The 16,936-nt window shown below is 36.1% G+C and overlaps 1 long non-coding RNA gene across 2 annotated transcripts; it reads left to right on the forward strand.

The window, feature by feature from the left end:
• The first annotated feature begins 5,260 nt into the window (after window positions 1-5,260).
• Window positions 5,261-9,297, forward strand: LOC129358290 (uncharacterized). 2 transcript variants are annotated; one of them, XR_008605789.1, is made up of 4 exons: window positions 5,261-5,480; window positions 7,059-7,115; window positions 7,212-7,294; window positions 8,078-9,297. It is a non-coding gene; the product is annotated as an uncharacterized LOC129358290 (long non-coding RNA). The 2 variants fall into 2 exon arrangements; XR_008605788.1 differs by lacking the exon at window positions 5,261-5,480 and adding an exon at window positions 5,744-5,860.
• Window positions 9,298-16,936: the final 7,639 nt, after the last annotated feature.

The following is a 16,936-nucleotide window of genomic DNA, read 5'->3' on the forward strand; positions in this document are numbered from 1 at the left end:
AATTATAAACTGGATCAGATTTTGTTAATCCTCTGTAGATATTTGGTTTTGAGTATATCAAATTGGACCTCCACTTGTGTGCAGTATGACAGTTCACACTGCTCAAGTTGGTCCTCTTGTCTTGCAACACAATGTAGAAAAAAACAACAATGTATATTTATATAGAAAGGTGAATAGGCCAAAAATATCACAAAAACAAAAACTGAATTAGGAGTCGCTTTTCCATAGCTTGATGGTTTTGTCGTTTTCTAAAGCAGCAGATGCAATGATGTTCTCCGTCGGGTGGCAGGCGGTCGAAATGACGACGTCTGTGTGGCCCTGCAGTTTCTGCACAATCTCCTTCGTCTGCAGGTTCCAGATGTAAAACATGTTGTCCTCAGAGCCGGACACAATCCACTTCCCTCCGGTGACGGAGAAATTAGCAAAAAGAAAAGAAAAATAAATTTGTCTTAGAAATTTTTAGTTTTAAACTAATGTTTAAAAATCATTTTTTTATTTCCCCCATTAATTGTGTTACGGTGGTCTTTAAAGTCAAACTCAGAAGCTGAGCTGCATTAACACTTTAAAAAAAACTTGTTAATGGCTCTTATTTATTTATTTATTTATTTATTTTCTGTGAAGCATTCTCACACATCTCACTGAACTGATGACACAGCTTTATTAGCAAGAATACCCCTGTGAAACAAAAAGCATAAGTAGGGAAAGTTATGTGGTAAATATAACAGAAATTATGAACTTTTTAACAAACTTTTATTCTAGTGTGAAAGTGAAATTTTCCTCGCTGTAAAACATTAGTCTTTTACAGATTTCGCTCAAAGTGGATAATTCTGCCCGGGGTGTCAAGGTCCGGTGTCCTGCAACTTTTCGATGTGGCTGTGCTGCACCACACCTGAATAGAACAATCAGGTCGTTAGCAAGGCTCTGGAAAACGTAGCTACACAAGGAAGAGGTAATTAAGCCATTTCAGTCCAGTGTTTTGAACCTGTGGCACATGTAAAAACTGCATGACACCGGCCCTGGAGGACTGGAGATTGACACCTGTGATTTATGCATTTTTTAACAGAAGTTTGCAAGTTCAAGCAAACTAAGCCACTGCATTGGATTTGCCAGATCAATTAATGAAACATTAAAAATCAAATAGATTTGACAATGTGGAAACACAAAAATGTAAAAGAATCATAGTTTGACATTATTGTTTGAACTTTCTTCAAGGCTTTACCAAGTCTGTATTAAAAATCTGAGTGCAAGAATAAAGTAGTCACTTACTCTCTATTTTTCAAATGTATAAATGTAATATTTGTTCATAAATAATGCAAAGAGTGTTTGTTAATTAGTAAAATGTTTACTCTTTAATTTTCTTGTTCTATTGTGACTTTTTTGGGGACAATAATTAACACAGTTCGTAAAAATTAAGGGTTTTACGAGTTTTTAAAATTTCCTTTTCCTTCTATATCAAAGTATTTAATTATTTAAGAATTAAAATTTAGAACTAGGCAATAAAATCTTGCTTTGGACTGAAAGATTAATTTTCTTTAAATCTAAGATGATCAGTAGTAAATAGAGTTTAGTTGATTCATAATACATTCTTTTAAATTTTCGTTCTAACTACTTCGCTAAAATTTTAGTTACCCTTGCACCTCGTTCAAAGAAATTAAAAACTCAAAGAATTTAACAAATATTAGAATTCTTCTTTTTGTAAAATCAAATACAATGCTGGAAAGTTAACTTAAGGCTAACTGACTTATTAGCAAGGACACAGTAAAATGCAATACTCTTACTACACCATGTAAAACACTATTTACTCATTTGTATTGTTTGCAACTTTTGCTGCATTTATCCTCCACTTGCTGTCATTCTGATCGATCCTAAACATGGCATGTTGTGGATCTGTTCTCCTGGGAATCCAGAGCTATTTTCAGATGACTCCAGGGAAATCTAGCTGATCTGAGTGAGGCTAAAAGAGATGGTGGGACATGAAAAGAAAGAGGTGGTCGGGTCGGGAAGAAACAGGGATGACATAATTTAATTCTATTCAAATATAGAGACAAATAAAGGAATGGGATGACTGCTGGTAGACAGTTGTTCCAAAGGGATTGCCCCTTAACAAGCTCCCTGGATGTAAGGGTAACTCATCCCATTGATAATGAGAAGACACAAAGGAGCTCATTATGAGCTGCAGCCCATCCCTGCTAACCTGCCCCATCCTGCTCATCCAAATCTCTAAATGAAGGTCAGGACGTGGGCATTGCTTCCTCCTTTGGTCAGCACATGATAATGAAGCTCTGAGCTGATGTTTGATGCTGACGTCTTGATGTATAATTACTCACTGTAGAAGGCAGAGCTCTTCACGGCTACCATCAGGTGTTTAGATATTTCAAGTGTATTCCTCTTCTCAGGTGGATCATAATAAATTCATGGTCCTTGCAGTGGGAAGCTCTGACAATAACATAGACAGTGCTGCTAGTGGAAGCAGAGAGCTGCTATTCAAAAGCACAACAAAACAAGACTTCATCATTTATTGGAGATGAATACAAAAAATCATTTTTATTTCCTAACTAGTTTTTTTTTTCTCTTCATGCTTTAGAGTTTTTATGTCTACAGTTCATGGTGAAAAGAAAAAAAAAATCTAATCAAAGGCTTCTTTCCACTTGTGACTTTCAAACACATTTAATTGCGCGTGTTGGTTGATGTTAAGGGCTCCAAGCCTTTGTTGTTAATTTTGAAGATGAAACCACTGGACTATTATTAGCTGTATTTTGTGCTGTAAATCTGCACAGGGTGTTTGTTCTGCCTGTCAGCTGTTATTGTTTGTATTATAAGTTATCATGTGGATGCTACTAATGTTACATGAACTCTCAGCTTTACTTCAAAATGACTAATTATATGCAGCATGCATATGCAAGCATCATATGCCTCATCATGTCAATGAAATTAATTCTGGGTGAAGCATGAATCACACCTCCCTACAGAGTTTTTATTAAGTACCATCTTAAAGTTAGACATATCTTTTTAATTTTCATATTTAGATTTTGAAAGAATAAACAAAAAAGGAACAGTCTAATAAAGATTACAGAAAGAATTACACCATATAGGCTGCATGGTGATGCATTTTGTTTTATAGTTGAATCACAGCAAGAAAGACCTGGGATTGAATCTTAGCCTGGGATCTTTCTGCATGGAATTAGCATGTTCTGAGTCTTGCAAGCATGTATTTTCTCCAGGTATTCCCTGATTGCTTATTTACTCCTAAATAAGCAATCAAACTTGGCGTTTCTTGGTTCTTGTATTTGGGATATCCACCAAACCTCATCAACAAAACAAAAGGAGACTTTTAGACGATGTCATTGTTTCCTATTATCCATTCAATGAGTTGAAAGGAATTAGGAGTTCTTTATCTTCAATGTCTCAGTTTCCACAGTTGTGAAACTCTTAAAAAAAAAAAATCAGGTTTTCAATAAAATCATTTCCACTTAAAATTACTCTGCATGCTAAACATATTTTAAACATGTGATCATTTCACAGGAAAACAGCAGCTGCACGTACAGAGTGTTATTATAATAAACTGTGTTTTACCTTATGGTGAATAATTATGGGTTATTCTGATTAAAGTCAAACAGGTTCATTATGAGTTTGTGTTGTGTCATGAGTGCAACATTGCTGCAGCTGCCTTGAATAAACAAAACAACTAGTTTCTAAACACCACAAAAATCAGACTCATTCGGAGAAAGAAGCTAAATTTGATATCAAGTCAGAATTCATTTTATCATGTAATGTGATTTACAAAGTCATTTAAAATGGGGAGAGAAGCAGATTCCTTCTCAAGATAAAGTTCAAGGTTTTGTTCACGCTACATGTAATATTTGCACACTAGTGCTAATAAGGCAATTTGTGGTGATTAAATTGTGTTAATTGTATTTGATCAAAAATATATTTTATTCATGGCAAAAGCCCTTCATCTGAACATATTACAAGGTTTCTGTGCAAGATGTTTTACTATGACATCGTCATTGTGCTGCACCAAAGATAAAACAAATACAGTGTATATATATTTAATAATATACTCTTCTGTTCACATTTAGAAAATAAAATTAGCATGTTGAGACTAAACTTCACCATGTTAATTTATTGCAAAAGTTGCACGACAATCAAAGCACAACTTAGAAATATGATATGTTTCCAAAACGGGCTTTGATCCCTGTGAAAAAAGAGTCTTATATTATTTACAGGAGGAAGGTGACTAAAGACTTTACCTATTTAAGAAAATAACTTTTGTATTTGGCAACAACTCTAAGGAATTCATGTGATTTTCTCCGACACAAATCTAAGGCTTAAAATAAGACATGAGGTCAGAGGAAGCAGAATTATCTCCAGTGTTTTCTATTTAATTCCAGTTTTAAGATCATTATACAACCATAGATCTAACCAGTCATTTTAATTTTCAAGTAAGTCTGCATTTACACTTTAGGTTTATAAATAAAAAAAAAGTCACCTTTCTTCTCCTGAAGAGCAATAATGAGAACCAGAGTGACACCCGGACCTGTACTAGGTGGCAGCACATTGCCTGGAGGGGAAGTTCACACTAATCAGCCTGGTGTGAAGGTATTATCCTCGTTGGTGTGCTTGAACTGCCTCATTAAACACCTCACTTGATGGTTACACCACCATCTAGAACTTTATCTTCAGCCTCTCAACTTTGCCTCTGTCTTATATGAGCAGCCAGTGCTTACAGAGGCAGGAGAGCACCAGCAGAGCTGTCCACTGTTTACAGAGCTGCTTTTGAAAATATAATGAAAACTCAGTCAGGCTGTGATGCTTTAAAGGGATATTTTTCACAGTACAGACTTTATGTCTTTTTTTTCTCCTGCAGATTTACATCTGATACAGTGATGTATTAACCTTCCATCTGTCAAAATAAAACATTTGATGACATAAAATTTACAGGGGGAGATTAGCTTATTGTACATTTGCTGTCTAAAGCCACCAATAAAACTAACTTATGTTATAAAAACATCAACATTTTATGGACAGCCATAAAAAAGTAGCATGCAAGTAATCTTTGAACCACAGCTTAGGCTCGTAAACATGATGAGGAAATCAATAACTTTCTTTACATCTTTATAATTATGAGCTAAAATTCAACACAAATCCTAAAAATAGACAATGAACCAATCCATCTAATAAATTTCAATTGAAGAAAAAACAAAAGAAATACAACTGACTCTCCTCCTCTGCCTGCTCTGTTTTGCATCACAATACCTATTCTTACTTAAATTAGGTTTGTATGCTTTACTCAAGTCTCACTAAATTGTTCATTCAACTCAATTCATGTGAGTAATGTACATGTTAGGCCCGAGAAAGGTACGTTATTTTGAGTGAACTGGATTTGAATATTTTTGTTACTGGAGTGAAGGCTTCAGCTCAACAGTGCTTCCAGAACATTTGTGGACTTGCACATTGGAAGAAGCAGAGCTTCTCTAAAGGTGAGTTATTCATCTCCATTATATGTTTATGTGTTATGTTTGCCTTTAATACTCGCATCCATGGTTACAGGTTGATTTCTCTTTAAAAAGATGACACATAAAAGTCTTTACAGGCTAATATGCTAATGTTAGCATGGACTCCTGGGTCCAACATTAGCTAAAACTGCCATGCCTTTTACTTTGTCCATGATAAGAGATCTGACTAATAATTACAAATCTTTCAACTGCAGACCCTTAGCATGTTTTAAGGACAAACCAAGCCTGCTAGCATTTATGTAGTATTAACTTGAATCGGTCACGCGGAGTGTAAGGTGGCGTTCAGGAACAATCCGATTCTTTTTTTTTAACGGCTCTATGCCGTCAACAGGACTCAAGTCTCTGTTAGTGAAGAGCCTTTGTTTGTTTGTTTTATGACTTTGCTCACTTATAATGCTCTGCATATGCAGTTTGGTCGAGAATGGGGTGTTTTGTTGATGTATTGTCCGGTAGCATTGTTACCGGACAATTAGGTCTAACTCTGTGGCATGTCCAACCACAGCGTTAGCCGTGCTCGCCCTGGCTTCAAAACTATTTATTTTATGATTTTTTTTTCTTGTTTTTGTCTCTGAGTGGTGAACTTCCCATTATTCGTATGTTCATCTGATACGGAAAAGGCTCCTGCACTTCCACCGCACTTTTACAGCCATTACAACGGTTTAATACGTTGATAAAATGTAGTAATGTGTTTTTCCGGGCCGCCTTTAAATGCAACATTAGCATTAATATAATGCGGGTAGACGCAATGTTAGCTAGTTAACGACCATAAATCTCGTTAAGCTAGTTAAGAATAGTCTGACTAGTTAAGCTTACCTAGTCTTTCTGTTGTTTTTCTTCCGAGCTGAGTATTAGTAGTTTGTTATATTTTCTTGAGTAACTTTTTTTTTGGGTGGAGGGGCACTTAACTTTTCACTTTTACTAATAGTGTTGTTGTTATTTGCACTTGAGGAGATTGATTTTACATAAAGAAATAGAAATCAGTGATTGGAAAGAGATTTTTAGACTTCTGCAACATCTGAGCAAATATTTATGCAAATCTGAGCATAATTGCTACATGTTAGTATTTACATCAGCAGTTTTTTGTATTAATAAACAAAATGGGTACTTTGTTTGAAAGGTATACGCTTGTTTATTATATTAAATACATAAATGCATGTTTACTGTGCTGCCCCAAAATCAGCAAAATTTTCCCTCACATCGTCTCATTTAAAATACTCAGCCAGTTTGATGCTGTGTTAAAGGGACATTTAGTCATATTTTATGGGTAAGGGTAATTTGTATTGGTGATATTTGGGTGATTGAGACTGGAAAAACACAGCTAGTTGTTGAAATAATGAATGATGGAGCAAAAGTTTGTGGCATTAATATTATAATCAGCTGATAGAAAAATAGCCATTGCTCCTTTAATTGGACAACCATCAAAATAGTAATCAGACAACAAATAAGGGTGAACAATTATTTTATGCCACTTATTGTGAAAAAATGTGATTTAGTTTCTTCAGAATATGCTTTTGCTTACTTTTATATTTTTCTTACTTGTAGAGACTAATGATGTTGCCATGAGGTCTGCTGTCCTGTGACGTCTCTCAGTTTTATCTTGTATGTATTGCTATTCTGTTTGTCAAAGGTTGTGAAAAAAAATCAAAACTTTCACCTCATTCTTTTTATTATTTGTACTTTTCTTATTATCCACAGGATGCAGGTGCCATGGCAGACTTCATCCAGGTTCCTGTGGGATTATTGACTGTTACATTATGCTAGTAAACTGTACTGTTCATGTAAGTTGAACTAACTTGATGTAGTTGAGTTAAGAAGAGGGTAATTTACTTGTAATTCCTATGTAGAAACAACTTCTTTTAACTAAGTTAACTTGACACAATTAAGTTCATACAACAAGGTCTTAAGTACACTGAACAAGTGTATGTTAAGTAAACAAAATGTTAGAATAGTGGTTAAAATTACTTACATTTTTCAAGGCAATTGGTTTCCAAGAATTTTTTAAGTCAACTTGTCAAAGTTTAGAGTGCATCGACAAAGCGTGATTGTTGCTAATGTTTGAGAGTTGTGTTTGAACCTTTACTCTTTTATCTATTGAAGTTAGCAGCGACTGCTTCCAGTCATTTCCAGTATTGCTTAGATGTCATTTATTGCAAGCTGATTTCTCTGCATTAAAGTCTTAAAAGGTATTCGAAAAACCTTTCTATAAAATGCAACACAACTTAAAAACAATAGTATTTGTTTATTTTATTTGGTGTATTTATTTATTTTTTTTTTTTGTGTGTGATAAAATCTGCCTTTTAAAAGTATTAGAAATTCAAGAATGCATAGCTCTAGGGAGAGAGGTGAAAAATATATACCGGGAGTTGTCCTGAGTATTTTCATGTCCCTTAAAGTTTCTTCCTCTTGTACGTGTGTATTTTAAACTCAATTTCAATTACAATTCATCAAAGTAGGTTTGATGGGCTGTAATATTACATGCACAGTGGATTTTAGATGTCTTTAAATTCATAGTTTTTAAAGGTTGCAAAAAAAAAAGTTTTTTCTTTTTTTTTTATGATCAGGTATTTCACAGAAGAGAGGATATGGAACAGCAGTTGCAGCCAAACCTGTTTGAAAAATAACAAGTGCTGAAAAAACAGGCACTTTTCCTAACCTACCAACCTCCCTGGTGGCTGCTGTGGGCAGCAGCTTATTTGTTTTAACAACACAGTGAATAAGGAGTCAAGTGGTTGGATTAATTTGTTGGAGTGCAGAGGGAGTGCTCAAAGTTAGGAGTGCTGCAGAAGAGGACGAGGGGGAATGAGTGTTGGAGGATAAAGGAAGACGGCAGGCTGTAGGAGTTCAGAGGTAGATAAACCTGGAAAGAGAACAGACAAGAAGACTAAAGGCAACACAAGTAGGAAGAGGACAAGTGAGACGGAAAAGAGAGGCTTCAGTTCCCAGAGCTCTGTGACAGCCACTCATCCCCAGAGACCTCTTATCTACAGGGGGCATCTTTGACTTGATAATCCTGCTCTTCGTCACCCTGAAACCCCTTCTCTCTACACACATCTCTAGATCTACACCCCTTCCCAGGAGGGCGAAGCGCTACCTGTCACAGTGCCTATACCTCCAGGCTGCTTGTGGGGCAGGATACTGAGGGAGGTGGGGGTGGTGGAGTTGACACTGTGCCCGACTAAGAAGTCACCTTTCTGGGATATGAATCCTAATGAATGCGACTATGAAGGGGGTGGAGGAGGTGGAAACAAAAAGCATGCTGCTGCTGCTGTTGCAGAATGTGTGTGTTTCTGTGTGTGTGAGACAGATGGGGAGTTGCAGAGTGCTGACAGGCCCTCTATGCTTCCTGGCTGCCAGATTATTTTTGGTAATTTATAACCATTGTTGCTTAAAGGAGCTTTTATTTCCAACGGTTACAGAGGCAGCAGCACTGCAACAACAGCAATGAAACTCACTCCAGCAGATGATGTGCTTCTGCTTTTTGTGTATTTTGTGCATTTAAAATACACACATATATATATAAAATATATTTTTTGTTTGTTTGTTTTGTTTTGTTTTGAATGTAGGCGGGCACCAGAGATAGAAATAGTCTCGTTGTGAGCAAGTAAACAAAAGACCTAAAATTATATTGCAGCATTGTAAAAATAAAAATAAAAAAGAAGCACAGGAGACAGATAATATATCCTCTTTATGGGATGAAAACTTCTTTGTCTATTTGCAACCTCTATTTTTTATTGTGGTTATTTTATTGACACTAATTTGTTCATCTGTGGCTGACCCCAGAATTATTCATACTCAAAACAAAGTTGGTTTTAAAATTATTTTTATTCAACCAGGAAGTTTGTTTCTTATGTCGCTATCTCTCAAAATAATAATAATAAAAAAATCCTCAAACAATACAAAAGAGTCGACTCTTAGAAAAATAACATCTGATCTTTTTCTAGAAGTACAAGTGCTTTAAAAAGAGTATTTAATAAATATAATCTGAAAATAAGAAAATAAATCCTTATGCCAGAGGTAAAACCTAACCATAACGTATTCAACCATATCATTATTTATTAAATGAAGATCTAACCAAAAAAGAAACAGAACAATTAAGTAGGTTTAGGAATGAAGCTGTCCTAAACTGGTTGTCGATTTGCTTGTGACAAATATTGTATGATTATGTTAATCTGAATTATTTTTGTGGCATAAGGTTTCACTGCAAAGATATGTCTAAAGTTGATGAAAGTAATTAGTATAAAAATTGCTTATCTAGACTTGATTCAAGACCAATGTCATCCTGGAACGAGTGCTGGAGGAAAAGTCATGAGGCTAATGATACGATGCTTCATTCACTGGCCAGGATGTATGTCCACCAACATTTCAGTAATCCAACCAAAAATTTACAATAATTTTCTCATTACATTGAAAAACTGGCAGACAACCTGCAGAAGAAATTGGACTAAGAATCTGTTTTTTAAACGTCTGTACAGCTACAGACTTTCACATTGTAGTCGAGTGAAAATCACTTCAGCCGCAAATTATATCCTGTCCTGTTCTGACAGACGTAATCAAATCCAATTATTCCACTCCTCCATTTGATTCCCATTAGTGTTCATCTCTCATTCTGCTCTCAAATTCCCATCCTGCAACAAAACATTTGAATGACAATGCCACAGTCATAACACCCGCAACAGGCTCCCTCCACAGGCTCAGACTCTTCTTCTCAGCCTTTCTCCCTGTTTTGCTCCTCCCCACACCTCCTCCTTTCTGAAATCGATAAAAAGGAAAACAAAATGACAGGGTTTCATATCACCACTGTGATATCCCGAGACTACACAGGGAAATGACTATTTCCACACACAAAAGGCTCCATTACTGCCAGGTGACCTCCTGTCTTTGTGTTCCTTAACCTCTGAGTTAGACACCCCAGGATCTGCGCTTCAGCGTATGTGGCAGAAAGTGTGTGCGCGTGTGCACACACATACAATTATATGTGTGTGTGTGTGAGCAGTGTGATTGTGTCTGTACTGAAGCCTGTCATGCAGTGGTGAGGAATTTATCCTGTCATTCATCCAAATATTTTTCCCTCACATTCCTTTCGCTGTCATGTTTGTGCTGATGACATGTCCTTCTATTTTTAGAGCTTAAACTTCCAGCTATTTAAAGTGTCAGTGTAGCTTTCACTTGGATCTCACTCGTATTAACCTATTATCTGTAAAACAAACTCTGTGATGGTCCTTTTCCCACAACCTCTCAAGACTTCCTGTGTCATACAATGGTATGATTAAAAAATATATATATAAATATATATATAATGTTTCAATTTTTGGCAGTGTGAAAACTATCAAACTAAAACATGGAACACATTTGACATTATGAATTTTGACTGACAATGTAGTCGACTAACTATGAGTTTCCAACGTCTTCAGTTGTTGCATTAATGTAAAAGTTCTATTTATGTTCCATAAATATAATATTACTGTAGTCTGATTACTTAATCAAAACAAGTTTTCAAAAGGCAAACTTACATTTCTTGATGTCTCATTTGTATTCATCCCTTCCTGTTTTTTTCACTCTCGCCTTCTGCTCCTCCTTTGTCCCCTTCGTCCATTTTTCTTGGTGATGCACTTTCTATTTCTGCCTCCTTTTTCTTTAATCCTGCTTTTACCTCCTCCATCACACTCTCATCATTGTCCTCCTCCGTTATCCTTCTTTGCATTCCTCTCCACCAGCATAGCCAACCATTCAAAGAGCATTAATGCTCAACTATGTAAACTTCTTCCCACTTACGTCTTTGGTGTAATTCATTCTCTTTAATGATACCTAGCTGCTCATTTGTTTGCAAACAGATGATAAACTCAAGCCGCCTTTAGCTCTGCAGTTTTGGAAATTATGAAACTTTCTCTTGACATTTTAGGAGGCAAAAGAGGAATAATGATGCAAGGATGATATTTGTGAAAGTAGATGCACTCGGCTGCTGCTTCAGAGCGTGTTCATTCATTTACCATAACCATGCAGCGACTGAGTGACTCGAAATAGGAGTGTTGCTGCTAAGTGGAACAGAGACGGGGAGCAGCTGGGCGAAATTCACCTGCCACTTCCAATGTGGATCAGAAATTGCGCTCACACCAGCAGCCTCTTCTCCAGCTCCAGGAGAACAAATTTGGGAGAAACAGGAGGAGAGAGCGTGCTGCGGCCAAATAAATCACAGACACTAGATTGAACGAGGGTCAGTGATGGAAACGGGAAACGGTCACATTCTTAGAGACCTGCTGTGTTTGATGGAAGGGGTTTCATGGTCCGCTAAAGATAAAGCAATGGCTGTAACAATGATTTACAGCAGCCCGAAGAGTGACAGAAACCAAAACACTTCATGGTCACAATTAAGGTAGAATCCAAGTTCAACCCATGTTTTGCCCATTTTTGTTGAGGGATGGGAAGTACTTTTCTTTTAGTTAAAGAAAAGTGGAGTGAAGTGATCGTGCAACATGCTCCATCTGCAAATGAGAAATTTTCAGTCACACCAGATGCCAGTCAGGTCAATGCACTGTGATGTAGTATGTTATGGTCGATCTTCAGAAAACAAAACACTGTGTGTAAGCAAAGTAATGGTTTAAATGCCACTGTCAGGCATATTTATCAATTCACATAAAAATTGGCCATGTATGACGGTGTATTAGCTTCTTGGATGATTCGTGTCTCTAAAACTACTTTCAGCAGAGGTTGTACTACTGAGGGCTTTGGTGACTACACACATAGATGACACACCAATGCTTTCTATACGCAATGGGTCAACACAAGAGGTTAAAATTGAGTCATCAATTGAACCAGTCCATCTTACCATCATCCTGGTTAGTTATTTATACATTAGCTGATGTAATATGTGTACTTTTTCCAAACATATTTATCCATTTGTAGTGCTTTCATAGTACTGTATGCTGTTGAAATTCCACAAGTGATAGAGTAAAAGTCTTTTTAGGTCGAGCACTGCATAGGTTGAAATAGATCACAATGCACTTTGACCTGACTGAATATCCCCAAAGCAAAGCAGTTCCCTTGATATCTGAACTGCTAAACTATTAATTTCTCTGCCTGAGCCACAGAAATTCAAACTCCTTTGAAAACGAGTCAAACTTTAAACACTAAAAAGAAGCTGTTAGCACAAGCATAAAAAGCCAGATATTTCAGGAAAACGTTTGCTTCTGCTCTAATTGTACATGCGCTAAGACTTTTTGGTTTGAAAAATTGTGAATATTTTGGAATAATGTACATTTTCTGTCCAGACAGTTATGATACAGTTTTAATTTTTGCATATGTAGACAACAATGCAAAAGACATATTTATCTAAAAACAGCTGCTTACAACTATGTGGTTTTCAGTCAAAAATTGAAAAAACGTCATTTCTAACTTAGCAGATTTGAACACGTTTTATCTTACTCTGGTTAATTATAATGTGTTGTTGATTTTTCACTGACAAGCACTCTTCAGCTGGCCAGCTGAATTTATTGCTTCAGCCCAAATGAACCCTTGGCATAGCCATTAGAACGGTTTACTCAAAATAAGATTATTTCTTGAGAAATTAATCATCTTTTTATCATCCTTCTATTTATTTATTTTTTAAAATCAGTTTATGAGATTACAATAAGTGTTCCAGCAAACTGTAGCTCTTAGGTGCCATATATCCACAGTTATATGTTTTGCCCTCATTTTACCAAAATCCACCCTGGATTTGCTGATCAGCCCCTCCATCACTCCTCAGGATAATTTGATGTGTTCAAATAAAGAGACAGAACAGAACCAAAGTAACATTTGCTACCAAATAAACCAAACTCATCCAACATTGACCTTAACCAAGCACATGACAGTAAGCTTTTTATTTTTGATAGAAACTGATGGAAGTTGATATTTATTGATCAATTGTCTAGAACAGTGATTTCAAACTTCAGTCTTCATGGACCTGGTGTCTTGCAACTTTTAGATTTCGCTCTGCTTCATCACACCGGGCCCCAGTATCACCTCATTAGTGGAGGTTGACTATGCTGGTGAGGCAGTTTAGCCATTTAATTCAAATGTATATGAAAAGGGACACATTTAAAAGTTGCAGGACTTTGGCCCTCGAGGACAGTGATATTAGACCACTGTCTACAGCTGGTCTATCATACAGCTTCTTGATTGGCTGCAAGAAGCTGGTACCTATACTCCAGGAGTGGAAGGTGAGGTAAACCCTCGACAGGTTGCCAGTGAGTCACAGGGCAGTAGAAACAACTCTCTCCCAGAACGTTAGCTGGAGAAAGGCACTAGTTCCCCTCCCAACCACACCAGAGAGGGGTGGATAGATGGATGGATGTTATTTAAAAAAGCCCATTATGTTTTGATAATAAACAGAGTTTAAATTATCACCAAAACAGGTTTATTGTTGGTTAGAAACTGCCTTGTACTGTTTGTGAAACCTAAATTGGATTTTCAGCACATTTGAATATTCAGGCGTCACTTTCTGTGGAGTCAGACACTGCAGGGTACGCATACTCTCTCATTGTAGCTTGCAAAGTTTTTATAAAGCTGGACAACTGTTTGACAGACATTTTGCTGCAATAGGTATATCATTACAATAGGCACAGACATACTAGCATGACAGTCTCTTGCTGGTTTCCCACAGTTGTTCTGGTACATTTTGCTGAGAGATCTTGAGTTATTTAAATCTTTCTCGCACTCCGTTTCCTCCATTGTGAAAACAGACAGCTCTGTCCACTGAGTCTTTGCATTTGCCCCTGTGTGCAGTGAGACTTTGGCTCGCATGGAGGCAGTGCTGTGTCATCCACACACTGAAGAGAGTGAGTGAATCATTGCAAAGAGCCAGAGTTCCTGATCCTGGATTCAGAAGAAAGAGAAAAGAGGAAATGTGCTGTCTGACTTATGAATTGTTCAACATGGTAGATGTTTGGAAAGGTCAGACACAGAAGCACATGGAACAACAATAAGACAGAAAGGTATTCAAAGGATATTGCATGCAAGAAATTGAGAACGATACTTTCTCTAGATAGGCATTTAGATTAACTTACTGCACTGAGTGTAATGAAACACTAATTACCCCAAAAGCATCAAGAGCGTTCAGCACAAGAAAGTACTGATTTTCCTACATTGGTCACTTTTGAAAGTGAAGTGATCAGCATTCAGCAGCTGGGGCTGAAAGATGAGAGGCTACGCACTTCTCTCAGTCCCATATGTACCATTGATATATGTATATATACGAATTGAGAGAGGTGGTTTTTTGTTTATATAGTTTGAACTAGTGGTCTCCATCACAGCAATTTCAAAGGTGGGACACATTCAGCATTTCTGGGAACTTTCAAGAAATGAGCATAATGTTGGCAATTATGGTTTTCCTTCAAATTTGCAATGGGTACTGAACATGGTTGAAAAAAAATATAGAAAAGTACTTTAATCCAAGTTATTTGCTCACTTCATGTTTACTGTTGCTGAACCTTTGGTATCATCAGTATATTTTCTATCCATACACTATAAAAATGAATTTTTATGAATTTGATTAAAATTAGCCATAGAAATGATGTAAAGGTAAGGCTTTAAAGTTGACACAGGTTGTACTGTGACTGTGAACTTGATGAAAGTTAAAAACTTGTCGAAAAAAATTGATTCAGCACAACCTGAAACAAATTTGATTCAGTTTGTGCACTGAATCAAGAATGCATATTTGTATCCCACTTTAAACAGCTTACCAAGAGGACTACAATGTTGCTATTAACTGAGCTTGGCTTCTTCTTTAAGCTTAATCATAGGCAATTCTTATTCTCCAAGATTCAACAGAGGATAGAATAAATTTTTTGTTTCACAGTGCAGGAAAGTCAGGTGAATCACTAACAAATGTGAAAAGTAAAGAATTGTGAGAATGATTTAAAATTTAACTAATTTACTTGTGCATTCCAAAAATATATTGCATTTATTTTTACCGTCGTACATATATAATTTCTACAAAGAACCACTAATCAAATTCTAGTCAAATAAAATATATCCAAATTTTTGCACCAAATTAATTACCACTTTGTTTTATGAATGTATAAATAAACCTGCTGATTATATTCTTGATTGAAATAAAAACATCTCATGACCTCAAGTTTGACAAAAAGTCTATTATTAAAGGCTTTTATTTGATAAATATATATATAGTTACAAAATAGCATATTTTAAATGACAGTGTACCAATGTGCTGCCACCACCTGAAAAAAGTCTCTTGAAGAATATTTCAGAAAATCTTTGTTATAAAAAGTCAGGTTGTCAAAGCTGATCGTTTACACACCAACTCATGCTTTGCTTTTACAGATCTTACTAGGTTTACTGTGACCAGAAGATAAAACTGGTTGCAGAGATCTGAATTTTATGTTCATCTTTGTTCTTAAACTGGGATATGATGATCTATAGTCATGCAGTGCTGCCTTTGAAGGAGCTGTAATTGTTAGTAAATCCAGAGCTCCTAATTCCCCTCTAACATGCTCCTTGTCATGCTGCAAAACCTATTTAATTGGGGTGAAGCAAAGATTTAAAGACAGTGTTAATTATTTTGGACCTTAAGCAGAATTTCAGGCACTGAAACACTCGTGTAAAAAAAAATCTATGTAAATTATTTGAGATTGATTGTGTGTTGAGTATTTAACATGCCTACTGCCACAAATTATTCATTAGCCAACAGTTAAATTATCCATGAATGTTTCATTGACCCTAATTTGTGGTCATATACACTAATTATTTAATAAATAGCATTTTCAGTTTGGAGTCAGGCATACTTTAGTCTTAGTTATTTGGTCTGGTGTGATGTGCAGCTCTTCGATCCTGACTCAGTAAGAGTGTGTTTGGGCAATTCTCAGTTATTCATTGAAAATTATTTGCAGTTATTGTGTAATAAACACAAACATAAGCACCAAATGGTTCCATTTTTTAATTTTGATATTCAAAACGTTTTTATTTTTTCTGAAAATGAACACCTAAGTGTGCGCTTATGCACACACATAAGCGCAAGTGGCTATTCTGGAACCAAAGTTTTAATCAAAACCTCACTTTAACCGTAATGCTGCTCTTGTTCCGTCTTCACTCCCAGGGAGAAACGCATTTGACTACATATCAATGTAGTCAAATATTAGAATTTTATATTTTACTAGCAATTATACGTTCTTGGGGGCCCCCTACCGACCTGGAGGCCAGATTTATTAATTAAAGAAAGTGTAACAGACTGAAATATTAACTAAATTATAGTAAGTGATGAACTAATTAAACTTATCAAGATGATAAGGCATTAACAGAGACGTTCATCATGATAACTAACTAAATAAATAATCCAACATAGATTTTGATGTCAGGAAAAGATTCATATGTTTTTCACAACTCAGTTTCCTTAAGTTATCGCCTCATTATCTGAACATCACTGGACT

Source organism: Poeciliopsis prolifica, unplaced genomic scaffold (assembly GCF_027474105.1).
Source record: "Poeciliopsis prolifica strain line A6 unplaced genomic scaffold, Auburn_PproV2 SCAFFOLD003, whole genome shotgun sequence".
Lineage (NCBI taxonomy): Eukaryota > Metazoa > Chordata > Actinopteri > Cyprinodontiformes > Poeciliidae > Poeciliopsis > Poeciliopsis prolifica.